The 16,653-nt window shown below is 44.1% G+C and overlaps 1 protein-coding gene across 5 annotated transcripts in view; it reads right to left on the bottom strand.

The window, feature by feature from the left end:
* The window catches only part of OSBPL10 (oxysterol binding protein like 10), a 412,361-nt gene that overhangs the window by 24,114 nt on the left and 371,594 nt on the right, over positions 1-16,653 (bottom strand). The window lies entirely within an intron of this gene.

Here is a 16,653-nt window from a genome sequence, read left to right as displayed (position 1 = left end):
GTTTTTTGTTTGTTTGTTTTGAGACAGAGTCACCTTCTGTCACCCAGGCTGGAGTGCAGTGGCGCAATCTCAGCTCACTGCAACCTCCACCTCTTGGGTTCAAGCGATTCTCCTGCCTCAGTCTCCTGAGTAGCTGGGACTACAGGCACATGCCACCATACCCAGTTAATTTTTTTTTATTTTAGTAGAGACAAGGTCTCACCACGTTGCCCAGGCTCATCACGAACTCCTGAGCTCAAGCAATCCACCCGTCTTGGCCTCCCAAAGAGTTATCAGGTATTAATAATCTACCCACTTAGCTGCAACACACAGCCAGCCTTAACCCAGAGCATCTCATTCTGTTCCTCCTAACGTGGACTCACAGGATTTTGAAACTGGAAAGCTAGCCCAGACCTGCTGGGCCATATAAGGAACACACCAGGTTCCAGCGAGTTGACCAATACCATGGGGCCAGTTTACAATCTCTCTTTATGTTAACTAATTCTGTCCTTCCTTTCTGCAGTCCCTCACTCCCATGAAAACATTTGGGAGGGTGTATGATCATGGACCACAAATATCACACAGGCTCATAGATCTGTAACCCTGACTCTACTTCAGGATTCCAACACCCTTCCCTGCAAATGACTTGGATATGATGGAAGGGAGAAGAGACGCTGCTGTGGTCTGTTTGTCCCCTCCCAAATGTGTGCTGCAATTTGATCCCCGATGTGGCAGTGTTAGGAGGTGGGGACTAGTAGAAGGTGTGTAGGTAATGGGAGCAGATCCCTTATGAAGAGATTAATGCCTTCCTTCAGGAGCGAGTTCTCACTCTCTCAGGACTGAATTAGGGACCGCAGGAGCATGCTGTTCTAGGAGCGACTTTGGCTTCCTAGAACCTTGTGCTTCCCACATGATCTCCGCACACACCCGCTCCCTTTTCTGCCACGTTTTGACCCAGCACATGGCCCTCACCAGAAGCCAGCCAGATGTGACACTATGCTCTTAAACTTCCCAGCCCGCAGAATTGTGAGCCAAATAAATGTACTCTTCTTAAAAACGACTCATTCTGTCACAGCAACACTAAAGGGACTAATACAGATGTCCAGAGAGAGACAGACAGACATGAGAACAGCAAAGTACAGAAATTTCAGAGGAAACTAGAAAAAGCCCCATCTGCTAGAGAGGTGAAGCTTGGTAGATCTCCTTTAATGCTTTTCTATCTTTCATTTAAAAAGTATGTCAGGAGAAAATGTGCCTGTGCTAAATAAAAAAGCAGCCAGATGTAAAATTGAACATGTAATACAATCCAAGAATCATAAAAACACTCAAAATGTTAACATGTCTGTCTGGGTGACAGAACTGAGTGATTTTAACACTTTTTTTTTTCTGAGCGTCTTTCTGCTTTGTTTTTATAATACACGCAAAGAAGAAACATTATTTAAAAACACAACTATGCAAATCAATGGAGGTTTCCTAATTTTCTTTAATCCACGACTTGAAAAAATTGAGAATCTGGCTGTCCTAGGATCTCATCTGGCCAAGAAAAGCATTTTAGCTTGAAATAGCCTTCAGATGCCACCTCTATTACTTCCTATGCCTTTTTCGTGGGGACAGGTCATCATTCAGCAACCATCACTGTGCTCTCTGGGGGCTGCTCTTCCAATGAGGCTTCACTGGGGTCAGGCTGCTGTGTTCTCCTGCCACTTAGCTGTCCAATAGCAGAGTAAATAACCCCCAAATACTCACCACACTTCCCTCTTCTGCCCGAGAATCACCCAAGGGCTCCCCTATGAACTCCACCCAGACAGGCTGCACAAGCTGGGGAGTGTGAATTTAAGCAGCGTGGAAATCCCTTAATGAAGTCAAATCAATGACAAAGGACAGGCTGCCACAAATGTCTGCATCTGCATCCCTTCCCCAAGTGACTCGTCTCCTGCTCTCTCCTTTCCCAGGTCCAAGGGGCCCTGTGATCAGAAGGCAAGCCAGGGGAGGGGAAGGACAGAAATATACACTGAGGCCATCAGCCCTGACGGGTATAACTTCAAACAAAGATAACTGCGTAACCTTGGCTCGTGTCTTTTTCCCCTCTATGGCAATGGGGCTTCTGTGGCAAGAATTCCACCTCTAGACAAGAATCCTCATGTTTGTACCCAAGATTAAAGTAAACGAGGAAAATCGATACAATATTTACTCTCTAGTTATGTACTTTTGAAAAGGAGAAGAATTTAAGATATTTCCCCTAATTTAGTCAGCATTTCTGAACTCAAAAGCTGAAGGATTTAAAAAAATACATAAGTAAATAAATAAGAAAAAGAACTCCACTTGGAACCCTGAGTCACGGAATGTCAGAACCAAAAGGCAAGATGATTTAGTGCACTGCCCTGGGCCCACAGGTGAGGGCACTATGCCTGGGCCACCCAGTGGCTGAGCCAGCAGGGAACCTCAGGCTCCCAGCTGCCACCTCCAAGTCCCTGGCATTACCCCATGACACATCATGATTATCTGCTTCTGGTTAACAAGAACATCTTCTCTCAGTGGACAAGGGAGACAGCTAGGATGTCTGGGCCACACCAGCTGCTGTCATGGATTAAGAAGAGGGGGAAGGGCCAGGTATGGTGCCTTGTGCCTGTAATCCCAACAGCGGTAGGCTGAGGCAGGAAGATCACTTGAGGCCAAGAGTTTAAGACTAGCCTGGGTAACATAGTGAGAACCCATCACTACAAATAATAATAATAATTTAAAAGAAGTGGGCAAAGGAGATCGAATGGGCAAGAGAATGGGACATGAGCCCCACCTTCTAGGGCCATTTCACTCTTCCCAACATGGCAAGAGAATCCACCACTCCAAACACCATCATTAATAGCATAAATGGGAGGGAGATCGTTGCAGTGAAGGAAGGGCGTGGGAGGTGTGGCTCCTGAACTGGATGCCCAGCATCCTGCCACACCTCCAACTCTCCTCCACACAACAGCCAGAGTCATCTTTCTAAAATCTCTGTAAGAGATAAAGCCCCCACCTCCCTCTGGTTTCACACAACGTCCTGACTGACTGCCCCCATCCCTCCCTGCACAAATCTCCCCTCACACACACACACACCCCCCCTTTTTCTGCCCTTTCTCCTGCCCTGTCTATATGACAAAAAGCTCATCAGCTCAAGTAGCTCTCTCCTCTGTGAAGCTTTTTTTTTTTTGACAGTTTCTGCTTTCAAGGCTAAAGCAACAATCCCTCTTTCCTATCCTCTGCACCTCACACATATCTCCACCTGCAAGGCTCTTTTGTTTTTATTAATGCACACGTTTCAAAACTGTAAGCTCTTAGTGGATAGACACCTGACTCCTTAATACCTAGCAAAAAAACAAGACAAACAGATGAACTGCATGACAGATACATTTGTTTCCTTTGACATGTTTAATTTACCCATATTTTTAAATGCAGATTCTCATTCATGATGCTTTTAATTCTTCTGAGTATATCCAGCCAAGTTTTCAGTTGCTGCTTCTCTCGAGCAACATGAGAATATTCACATACATACCAACTTCTAGGCTGAAGCCAGCTTACAACAGAATCTAGCTTATTTCAGGAACATGTTTTCGGTGGTAAGGAACCAGAGCCTGATGTATCAGCAGTGCACTCTAAATGTCTAATGAATGAGTAGACTCAAACCTGGTCTGCCCCACACTCTTCTGGATCTCCTAAGACACCTTTGGGGCCAAAAAGAATGTGGCTGGATGACCTCCAGGATGGGCCTTCAAAGGCTCCAAAGGAGCCAGAAGGAATGAAATCGCCTAGTCTGAAGGCATCTTCCTCTTCTCTTTACCAAAAGGAAAAAAAAAGGCTCTGCTCAGCAACTTCTGCCAATTATTATTGACCAAATTGTTTAGTCTGACTCTTAACTATGAGGAAAAAAAAAAAAATCAAATCCAAACTGAGGAACAGTTTGGAAAAAAAAAAGTGAAAGCAAAGAAAACCTGACTTGAACTCTTCAGTATCACTGCCATGAAAGGGAAAAAGGCGGGGAATTTTCTAGACTAACGGAGACTAGAGACATCATAATGACCAAATGCAACATAATCTGGGTTGGATTCTGGAGTTTTGAAAAATAGCCACAAAGGACATGATTGGGACAAGTTGGGAAAATTTACCATGGGCTGAATATGAAATAATATTGCCTCAATGTTACATTTCCCAATGTGACAAATGTATACTATAATATCCTTATTCTTAGAAGATACTCACCAAAGGGGTAGGAAAGAACTGTCATGATGTCTGCAACATACTCTAAAATGGTTAATCAAAAAATAAACATACATGTATGATATGGTTTGGCTGTGTCCCCACCCAAATTTCATCTTGAATTGTAACTCCCACAATTCCCACGTGTCGTGAGAGGGACCCAGTGGGAGGTAACTGAATCATGGGGGTGGGTCTTTCTTGTGCTGTTCTCATTAATAGTGAGTAAGTCTCATGAGATCTGATGGTTTTATAAAGAGGAGTTTCCCAAACAAGCTCTCTCTCTTTGCCTGCTGCCATCCATGTAAAACATGACTTGCTCCTCCTTGCCTTCTGCCATGATTGTGAGGCCTCCCCAGCCATTTGGAACTATAAGTCCGTTAAACCTCTTTTTCTTCCCAGTCTCAGGTATGTCTTTTATTAGCAGCATGAAAATGGACTAACCCAATGTGTAACACACATATATACATGCATGTGTACAGATAAAGTTCTGGAGGGAGAGAGCTTGAGAGCTAGAGAGAAAAATGGAAGGAGGAAGGAGGGAGGAGGGGAGGAGAGAGGTTGGCAGAGAGGGAAGAAGGGAGAAGAAATGCAAAGTACAAAATGTTAGTAATTGGCCAAAAAGGTGAAGAATATATGGGAGTTGATATGGCTTGGATTTGTCTCCCCACCCAAGTCTCATATCAAATTGTAATCCCCAGTGTTGGAGACAGGGCCTGATGGGAGGTGATTGGATCATGGGGGCACACTTCTCCTTGCTGTTCTCATGATAGTGAGTTCTCATGAGATCTGGTTGTTTAAAAGAACATAACACCTCCCCCTTTGCTCTCTTTCTCCTGCTCTGGCCATGTAAGATGCTGAGCACTTCCCCTTCGCCTTCCGCCATGATTGTAAGTTTCCTGAAGCCTCCCCAGAACTTGTACAGCCTGCAAAACTGGTCAATTAAACCTCTTTATAAATTATTCAGTTTCAGGTAGTTCTTTATAGCAATGCAAGAACTAATACAAGAGTCCATTGTGCTATTCTTGCAACTTTACTGTAGATTGGAAAATGTTCAAAATAAAAAAGTTGGAGGAAAAAGAAAAAAGGTTCTACTGGGAATGCAATACCTGAGAATATAATAATTTTCAAAGACAACCTTCCCAAAATTGCAGACTGAGGGAATATGGGCTCACAGCCAACATCAAGTCCAACCTACTAGGTACGTATTCTGTACTTTAAAATGATGTGGCTTTGTCAGAGCAGGAAAAAAATAGAATACCTGGAGAGATGGAGCAGAATGGGTTGGGAGCAGAATTACTATTTCCTCTTTCATCTTCTGTCGTGTGTTTCATTGGAGTTTGTGCAGAATGCCAGATCAACTTCAAAACCAGCAACTGAACATTCTGGACAAGATGTCATACTTTTCATTAAAACAGACTTCCTAGTCTGGTCTGATTTCTTCCTCTCCTACAATCTCCTGGGCACCCTCTACTTTTTTTTTTTTTGGTGTGTTTGCAAATAAGTCATTTAATCATCCATTTCTTGGACAGTGGACACCAGGGATACAGAGCCAAGGAGTGGTGAGTACTAATTGGGCTGTCTGCCTCTGACAGAGGGTGAGTGACGGCCCAGCTGTTCAGACTGATGGCATCCAAATGACCCGAAATCACTGCTGTGGATTTACTGAGCCATCAATAAAGACTGCCTTTTCTTCCATTAACATAATTAAGACAATGAACTATTTGGGGGGAAGAAAAAAAGAAAGGATCTGCACTAGGGACTCAGAGAACAATTAATTACATTTAAAGTTGCATCAATCTAGAAGTAAATAACTAATCTTCAGGTTGGGCTCTTAGGCTCTTAGAAATCTGAAATAAACAATCACCCATAGGGGAAGGCGAAGGACACTTGGAAAGAAGGATAGTCCCCTCCCCACAACAGGGGGCACAGCTGGCCTCTGCAAATAGAAGGCCAAGAGTAGGTGCAATTTTCTTCAAAGAAACATCAGTTGACTGGGTGCAATGGCTCAGACCCGTGATCCCAGCATTTTGAGAGGCTGAGGTGGGAGGATCGCTTCAGCCCTGGAGTTCAAGACCAACCTGGCTGCAAGACCTTGTTGTCTCTACACAAAAAATGTTTTTAAATTAGCCAGGTGTGGTGGTGCAAGCCTGTAGTCTTACTGTCGTCTTAGCTAATTGTAGGCTGAGGCAGGAGGTTCACTTCAGCCCAGGACTTTCTGGCTGCAGTGAGCTATGATTGCACCACTGTACGCCAGCCTGAGTGACAGAGCAAGACCTTGTCTCTTTAAAGAAAGAGAAAAGAAAGAAAAAAGAAACATCACTTCATAACCCTGGGAGCTATCTTCGTATTTTATCCTTAGATTGGCAAACACACCCAGTGCAAACAAGCAAGCAGAGAGGCCTCCACCACCACAAAGGTTCATTTATGTCCTATTTTGAGAAAACTAGGAGAAATACACAAAAATCCAATTTTACAAAATAAAGCGTAGACAATTCACACTGCAAAAGGTTTCTTTACTTAGCCATCCTTTTCCCTGGGTTTCCTTAACCTGCCAGGTTCCTTCACACCCATTTCATGGTGCCTGAAACATTATGAAAAGCATTCATGAAAATTTTTGTTAGATGGGAAGAGTTTGAAATAAAATTTTACTTTTTCCAAGAAGATATTTACTACATAGAGAGATATCTGTTGAAGTTAATCCCTGTGTTTTTCCAGAGTCCCAGACATCAGCTCACAGAAGGAATTCAGTTGGGAGCAGAACGTCATCCCTTAGCAGTGACTAGCCATGTGCACGTGGCAAATTCATCTCCCCAGAACTCAATTCCTCAGCTGTAAAAATAGAGAAAATGAAAATACCAACCTTCTAGGTTGATTGTGAGTATTAAAGGGCAGTGTTAAATTAGTCCAGTGCCTACCTAGTATCCAGGAAACACTCATTCTATACTGGCTCAGATTATAGACCCCTATAATCGGGAATCAGTAACCTCATTTGGAGACCAGGGAAGATACGAGCAACAGAGATTAGACACAGACTTGTCACATAATATTTCAGTGACAATGTTGAAAGCTAAAATGACTCACAATGCCCAGAGCAACCCTGAGACCACCTCTGACACTTCTGTAAACAATCAGTCACCTGCTCAGAGAAAAAGGAGAAACAATTTTCTAAGACAAAAACATTGCTGTAAGAATATATGAAATATTTCAGATTTAAACTGTTTTTAGAGCTCAAGCCAGGGCACAGTGCTTGGGTTTCACACTCATTATCTTGTGTAATCTTCTTAGATGTCTGTAAGCAGGTACAACTATTCCATTTTAGTGATGAGGAAACTATGTCCAGAAAGGTTTCGCAATTTACAATGGCTAAGTCAGTGGAGAGCTGGAATGAGAATCAATTCTGCTTGGCCAAGGCCCATGCTGGGTTGCTCAGCGCCCCCAAGGGGCCTGAAGACTACTGTTGTGACTGTCACTCTTTCTAGAAGTGGGGATTGATGAGCTGCTGCCAACAGGACAGAAAGGGAGAGTGGAGATCGCATAACTGCGTCGCCTCATGAAACAGATTTACACAGACAAGCTTAGGGAAGCCAGGTCTCCACACTGTCTTCTATTAAAAGGCAAACACTCGGGAGAGATAACAGGCTTTGCTTGACAGTATACTGAAAACCAGATTCAGGGAGAAGAACAGCTGGAGGGATCCAGCAAGAGAAGTGGAAGCAGGATCAGGGAGACCAGAGACCCCTGAGGTCCATATCTCTGCCTTGTGGGGTTCATTTCCAGGATAAACACTGGCCTTCTGACCCTTTTCATTAAAATTTCCCTTTTACAAAAAGAAGCTCAAGCACAGCAATGTTCATCTTTGCATATTGTGATTGATGCTAGAAATTGGGCCTAATGAAATAATTCAATCAAAGGAAAAAGGCTGTATGCTCAAGAAGATGTTCACAATATCACCACCTATAACATCAAGAAGCCAAAAAGAGACAAGGTGACCAACCACAGACTATTTGTTGGGAAAGTAAATAACTCAGCAATGTGGTAGAATGTTATATATCCATTAAAGCGTACACAGGTAATGATGTCATTTTCCATAAACCCGTGGTGAGTACATGATGTCTGCTGTAGTGTGATTCTATACACCAGGGGTCAACAAATACAACCCATGGGCCAAATCTCCACTTATTTGACAAACAGTTTTATTGGAATAAACTATAACCATTCATTTCTGCATTATCTACAGCTGCCTTTGTGGTCAAATGGCAGAGCTGAATGGTTGCAGTAGATAGAATACGGTGTGCAAAGAAAAAAACACTTGTTATCTGGTCTTTTATTTAATTAAATTTTTTTAAGATAAGGTCTTGCTCTGTTGCCCAGACTGGAGTGCAGTGGTATGATCATAGCTCACTGCAGCCTCAAACTCCTAGGCTTAAGTGATCCTCCTGCCTCGGCCTCCCCAGTAGCTGGGACTATAGGTGTGTGTTACCACACCTGGCTAATTTTAAAATAGTTTTGGTAGAGACAAGGTCTTGCTATGTTGCTCAGGCTGGTCTCAAACTGCTGGTCTCAAACTCCTGGCCTCAAGTGATCCTCCCACCTCAGCCTCCAAAAGCACTGGGATTATGGATGTAAGCCACCTGTCTGACCTTTTAGAAAAAATGTTTGCTGGCCGGGTGCAATGGCTCTTGCCTGTAATCCCAGCACTTTGGGAGGCCAAGGCAGGCAGATCACCTGAGGTCAGGAGTACGAGACCAGCCTGGCCAACATGGTGAAACCCCATCTCTACTAAAAACACAAAAATTAGCCAAGCGTGGTGGTGGGCACCTGTAATCCCAGCTACTCAGGAGGCTGAGGCAGGAGAATCACTTGAACTCGGGAGGCGGAGGTTGAAGTTAGCTGAGATCATGCTACTGCACTCCAGCCTGGGTGACAGAGTAAGACTCTGTCTCAAAAAAAAAAAAAAAAAAAAAAAGGTTGCTGACCCCTACCCTATATTATCTATATATTTTATATTCTTCTGTATCTATTCAACATTTAATTTTAAAATTATTTTAATTTTTAAAAAAGTTTCAGTGAACATTGCTATGATTTTTGACACATGTAGTCAATGCTTTCTGAAAATGCAATCAATTTATAATGCCATCAGCAAGGAGTTGGGGTATCATTTTTACCCTGTATACACTAAATATGTATCTACTATTTTGTTGCTGATTTAGAAGGTCTAAAATAAGGTCATTTATTTCTTTGATTAGTAACAAACAAGTCTTCAAGAGTCACAGAAAATTATCTCAGCAAGCTTCTCTTTCAAAGCACAAATCTTTTTTTTTTTTTGAGACAGACTTTCACTCTTGTTGTCCAGGCTGGAGTGCAATGGCACAGTCTCAGCTCACTGCAACCTCCGCCTCCAAGGTTCAAGCGATTCTCCTGCCTCAGCCTCCCAGGTAGCTGGGATTACAGGCATGTGCCACCACTCCCGGCTAATTTTGTATTTTTAGTAGAGACAGGGTTTCTCCATGTTGGTCAGGCTGGTCTCAAACTCCCAACCTCGGGTGATCCGCCCACCTCAACCTCCCAAAGTGCTGGAATTACAGGCATGAGCCACCACGCCCAGCCTCAAAGCATGAATCTTGTCTCATGTGTTCTTGATTGATGAGCTATGAATTGGGTATCTTTAGGTTAGGGACCTCATCACCGGAGCACAGGTCAATCCACTAGTTTTAGCCACAATCTGCATCCCCTACCTCCTACCTACTCTCTGAAGCCAGCTGTGCTCTCTGAAAGGGTTCAAAATACACCGTTTGAAATTTTTCTATATCTGTAACATTGGAGTTTAGACTAAATCCTCTGAGAAATCCATATAGGGTTACAAACAGGCACACTGTCATTATCTGTAACTGCCACCCATAATCTCAAGTTCAAGCATCCCTCTCTCTGCTATTGCCCCATATGTCCCATTCACCCCATCCAGTCCCTAGTCTTACCAGCACCTTTGACCCATTGACCTTTTACTGTCCACCACCCCCTTGTGGTCTCACTTCCCTCCACTCCCAGTATACAGTCCCTAGCCCAACCCTATACTTAACTCCCTTTGATCTACCCCAAGCAACTCTGCCACTCTCTCCCTCCATCCAGGCACTAACCAAGAAAACCTTAACTCTGCTTAATCCAGCCTCTCACATTCTGTATATCTCAATCTGGCAGCTCAACTTTCTTGGAGAAACACAGACAACATGCAGACTCTTAAATTCGCAACCTCAAAACCTTAAGTGGCCCCCTAGTGGTGTGTGAGAATCCTCCTACCTGCTTCCTCCCCGCAACCACTTGTTTCCTGTCTTCTCCTCCCTTCTCAAACCTCTAATAACCCTTTGCTCTTTATCACTCTCAGCTGGTCACTTTCCTGCTTTTCTCACTGGGAAAATTGAAGCAGTCCAGAGAGAAGGTTCACTTGATAATGATAATAGCAAACACAGCACTCACTCTGTGCCAGGCACTGCTCTGAGTCCTTCACACGTCACTATGCATACATACAGAGTGGCCCTATGAGGAAGGTACAATTATCAACCCCCTTTTAAAGATGAGGAAACAGAGGCACTCAGATGCAAGGTAATATACAGATAGGAACTCAGTGGGGATGCCAGCCCAGGCAGTCTGGCTCAGAGCCATGTGGTTAACCACAAGGGTCTCCTGCCATCTTCTGGTGTCTGTGCCCCTCTTTCTGCCTGCCCCCCTGCTGCAATGGATGCATTATCCTATCTCTGGCCAACTCCCCTTCCATGCACTGGATCCCATGCCCTCTCACCTCCTCAAATTCCTGCACTCATCTGCTTCCTCTCTCCTGCAGCATTTTTTCCTCTGTCTCCTAATCCCATCAGCATTCAAGCATCTTAAGAAACCAAATCTCCCTTAATTTCAGATACTCCTACAGTTTCCACCCAATTTTCTGTTCCCTTTATATCAAAGTTCCTTTAAAGAGCTATCTTTACTCCCTGTCTTTATACCACATTTTTTCCCATTTTCCCTTGAATGCACTCCAATCAGACTTTGGCAAAGCCAAATACAATGGTCCATTTGCAGGCCCCAGCTTTCTTGATCCATCAGCAGCAATTCAACACAGTTGATCCATTCTTTCTTCTTGATACACTCTCTTCACGTGGCTTCCACAACATCACACTCCTCTGACTTCTACCTTACTTCACTGGCTGAACCTTCTTAATCTCCTTTGCTAGATTCTTCCCATCTCCCTGACCCCTCCATGTTGGAATATCCCAGGACCCTGTAATTGGATATTTTTCCCCATGTCTCTACTCACTCTCTAGAGAAACTCATCCAGCCCTCATGGCTTTGACCACCATCTGTACATTGTTTCCTCTCAAATTTGTACCTGAGGCTGACTCATGAACTCCAGATTTGTATATATTCAAATGCCTACATGTCCTCTTGAACGCCTAGTGGATGGATATCTCAGACCTAATCAGATCCAAGACTGGATTTGTGATAGCCCTAACATCTCCAACCTGTTCTTCCCTAGTCTCCTCCTCCTCCATAAAATGGAGTGGTAATCTATTACATTGGTGACTTCCAATGAACCACACCTCCTGGAATTTACACTCTTGCATAGTCCTCCTTCAATCTGGCCTGAATCTGTGACTTACTTTAATCAATAAAATAGAAGTGATCTTGTGCCAGTTTGGGGCCTAAGTCTTAGGAAGGCTTATCAGCTTCCACTTTTGCCCTCTGAGAAGACTTGAGCTGCCATTTAAGAAGTCTGGTGACCCAGTTGGAGAAACCATGTGGGAAGAACACATGGAGAGAGAAAGGTCCTAAGACTTCATGAAGAAAGAAGAGCCCAGCTGTTCCAGCCAAGTCCAACTCACCAGCGAACAACAGGCAAGACCAGCAGAAGAGCTGCCCCGCTAAGCCCATTCCAGATTGCATAACCATGAATAAAAAAAATTGGGGGGTGGTTAGTTACCAGCAATAGATAATTGAAACAAATGGCAACTAATAATAAATGGCAATTAATAATAAAACAATAAAACAAATGGCAATTAATAATTATTATTCTAGCTGTTCAGGCCAGAAATAAAAGAATAAAACAACATTTAAAAACACAATAAAACAAAAAATAAAAAACAATAAAACAAATAGCAATTAATAATAATAATTATTCTAGCTGTTCAGGTCAAAACTTTACAGTCATCTTTTATTCCTCTCTCCCATACTGCACATCATGTGCAAATCCTGTTGGCAGTATCTTCTATGCACATCCAGAATCAGCCACTAGCACTGTGCCATCAGCACCTCACCTAGGTTATTATAGTAGCTTCCTCTTCTTTTCTTTTTTTTTTTTTTTTTGTTGAGATGGAGTCTCGCACTGTCACCCAGGCTAGAGTGCAATAGCGTGATCTCAGCTCACCGCAACCTCCGCCTCCCAGGTTCAAGCGATTCTCCTGCCTCAGCCTCCCAAGTAGCTGGGATTATAGGCACCTACCACCACGCCCAGCTAATTTTTTGTATTTTTAGTAGAGACAGGGTTTCACTATGTTAGCCAGGCTGGTCTCGAACTCCTAACCTTGTGATCCACCTACCTCGGCCTCCCAAAGTGCTGGGATTACAGGTGTGAGCCTCTGTGCCTGGCCAGCTTCCTCCTCTCTTCTACCCTGACCCCTGCTCTTCACACCCTATTCACCCCACCTCAGTCTATTTTTCACAGCAGAGTCAAAATTACCCTTTAAAAATACAAGTCAGCAGGTATGGTGGCTCACGTCTGTAATACCAGCACTTTGGGAGGCCAAGGCCCGTGGATCACTTGAGGTCAGGAGTTTGAGACCAGCCTGGGCAACATGGTGAAACCTCATCTCTACTTAAAATACAAAAAATTAGCTGGGCATAGTGGCACGCACCTGTGATCCCAGCTACTTGGGAGGCTGAGGCAAGGAAAATCACTTGAACCCAGGAGGTGGAGGTTGCAGTGAGCCAAGATGGCACCACTGTACTCCAGCCTGGGTGATAGAGTGAGACTCCATCTCAAAAATATAAAATAAAAATAAAACAAAAATACAAGTAAGGTCACATATTCCCTTGCACAAAACCCTCCAGTGGCTACCCATATCACTCAAAACAACATCCTGAGTCCTCACAATATCCTAAACAGCCCTATAACCTGCTGTCTCACCAACTTACTCTCCTGCCAATCCCACTCAATTCACTCTGATCCAGCCATATTGGCCTCATGCCCAAATGCCAAACAAGGCCATCTTGGGCCTTTTTCACCCCCATCCCGTCTGGCCAGAACACTCTTCCGTAGATGCTCACATGGCTGGCTCCCTCATTTAAATCTGGTCTCCACTCAAATGTTACCTAGTAGAATCCTATCCTGACCAGTTTACCTAAGAGGGAACCCCGTCCCACCACCAGCTACCCTCCCTGACATGCTCTATTTCCCTTCATTATACTTCGTCTCCATCTCCTTTACTTTTTCCACCCTCCTTCCCTCTCTCTCACTTGTTTCTCATCTGTTTCCTTCCGTCATCACTCAGGCCCCATCAGGGCATGGATTCTGAATGTTCTGCTGCAATCCCAGTGTCTAAAACAGTATCTGGCACGTGCGGTGCTCAACAAATACATGTTACATGAATGAACACATTACAAATTGCTGCTTTTCATTATCCCTGAAAACTAGGTAAAAATGGTCCTATACCTCCAAGCTAAATATTGCATTTTGTGGGCCCTTCTCCTTGGAGCTTGGAACTTGGCACAACAGTCATGTCAGGATCTCCTGAACACCACATGATGTTGCTCATTTGCTCAAACTTTCCAAGGCTTCCCATAGCCCTCAGGATCAAGTTTGTCCCCTTCACACGGCCCACAGGCTCTGCAGGACCTGATCCTAACACCCACTCCAGGTTCAATGGAGCCGCTCACCAGCATGCACAACACGCCAGACCTTCAGTGACCCTCCACCTCACTGTGGTTCCTCCATCCTCTCTTCTTTTCTAGGCTACCCACAATTTGTGGAAATACAGTGGGTTATCCAGTGGAGGTAGTCACCAGTAACTTGGGGTTATGGTGCCACCCTGAGGAAAGACGGCAGACAAGGGTGCTTCTGGAGGCAGGACCAGCTACATGCTGTGTGGAGCACAGTGGAAAGTGAAAACGCAAGTCCCCTTGTTTGAAAATTATTAAGAATTTCAAGACAGTGATAGCAGGGCATTAAACCAAGCATGGAGCCCTTCTGAGCATGGGGTGCTGAGCAACCTCACAGGTCAAACATCCACGAACCTGGCCCTGTCTGGTAACCACAGTGAACCATCACAAGATACAGCACTACGTGCCCAGTTGTGCTGGTAATGACTCACAAATGTGTCAACACTGGCACATCCTCAGGGACACGGAAGTATACTTGTTTTTAGAGAGACGCTAGACCTTCATCCTTGAGGTGAAGAAGATTTTCTCTCCAGGGTGCCCGCTCATCAGATACTCCACTCTGGCTAAGTTCTTCTATTGCTTATTTAGTACAGGCTTAACTTAATGACATGGACAAGTGCCAAAAAGAGAAAAGGGGACAGTACAGAGAGAGGAAATTTCATCAACCTTTTTATAATGCAGGGCAACAGAAGCCAAGAAATCTCATAGGATAGTAACAGTTCTACCTCTTTCTCTCACAAGTATTTCAGCTTGTCAAGTCTTCCTTTGGTTTCTGAATGACAGATTCTTCCAAGTAGAGTAAGTTAATAAACTATAGACAGGAAAAGTTATTCTTTCAGGTACTCAACTGAGTATTAGGAGAAATGCAATGTCTGCTCTTTCAGGAAGAGGCTGTGGCTCTGGAAATGCAAAACAATCATATTCTAATAAAGCAATAATAAATACAAAACGCACAGTTGTGATATTTCTTTATTTTAGAGCAAGACAGGAATAACATGAAGTTGCTCAGACACTCAGCTTGCCATAATATAGTCCCCTCAGCATTTTCTTGCTTCTCCATATCTGACCTTGGCAATTTCAATTTCTCTTACAATCTCTTTCCTCTGTCATTCATGATTCTAGGTATGAGTTTTATAAACATTAAAAAAAATCCACAATGAGAATATATTCTACATCGTTACCCAGTACACATGTATCAAAAGAACTAGGTTTCATGTGCAGAATGCTCTGATATTTTCTTCTGTATTTTATTTCATTCTTTAGAAATGGTGGCCTGACCTCCACTAAATTGGTTTCACAACCCACTAATGGTTCATGACCCAGTTTGGAAACACTGTGATTTTAGATCGTACTTGTACACATTATCATCCACACTTCATCAAACTTCAACTCAAGTTCTGTCTGGGTGTCTACACAATTCACAAGAATAAAACATGGGCATCTTTTAAAAGCCAAGCATTTAAATGACTCCTGTAGCTGAAAAACAATGAGCATTATCCAGCTAGAGGACTGAAATGAAGGGAAGGCAGCAGCATGGAGAACAGGTCATCATAGTTTGGCGTGCAAAACAGAAGCAGCCACACAGAGGGTGGAGGATGGTGAAGAAGGAACTTTCTATGTCTGGCGTCCTCAGTGTGGGCCCACTGTTTTGTTTAAAGTGGCGCAGTCTCCCAGAATATCAGACACGCTCACATTCAAACCCATGAAAACACTTCAAAGAAAAGATTTGTCTGTCATCTGAGAGGCTCCTATCTCCTCAGTCTCTCTCCTATCTTCTATAAATGGTTAGTCACTCTGTTCTGTCATCTTCCTCCTCAAAGAATTCCTCACACTCCTGCCACTTTCCTCTCTCTTCTCTGGCCCCCTGCCTAGTCCGAGATGAGATTGTGGAATCCAGAGCCTTCACTGTGGCCAACCAAGCCAGCTGAGCTTAGGGCTGTTCCCCAGGCTGTGCCTTCAGTGGCTCTGACATCCATATTTTTCTAGCTGGCCTTCAGAATCTAGAACTTCCTTCCCCAGCACACCCTCCCCGCAGATCATGTCTGTCTGTCTGTGTGACAGCTGTTTCTCTACCCTACTACAGTCAAACCACATAACATAGCATTTCGTAAGGATAAGATGGTGACACACTTGCTAGGAGCTCAGCACCGGGTTAGGTCCTCCGCACGCCTCCTGCGATTCTCAAGCCACTGTGCCAGGAAGGCTCCCAACTGGAGTAACTGGCTGGGAGTGGAACCCAGGAAGGCCAAACTCCGGGCTCTTTCTACCACCTGACAATGGCCCCAGTGACACCACACAAGCTTTCAGCTACGTACAAAACTGCCTTTCCTGCTTGCCTCTAGAATGAAGCTACTGACTAGAGGTGAGGGGTGACGTCTATGGGACCCTCTCCATGACATTAGTGGTCAGGACACTGGTTCTCTTGGTGAGGTTCCTCAGGAAGCATCCTGCCTGCACTCAGCACCAAGAAGAGTTGGTTCCACTTCTACCTATGGCAATGAGATTTGGATCACCAACAAG

This window comes from Pongo abelii, chromosome 2, assembly GCF_028885655.2.
Source record: "Pongo abelii isolate AG06213 chromosome 2, NHGRI_mPonAbe1-v2.0_pri, whole genome shotgun sequence".
NCBI lineage: Eukaryota > Metazoa > Chordata > Mammalia > Primates > Hominidae > Pongo > Pongo abelii.
This window is presented reverse-complemented; position numbering and strand designations above follow the sequence as displayed.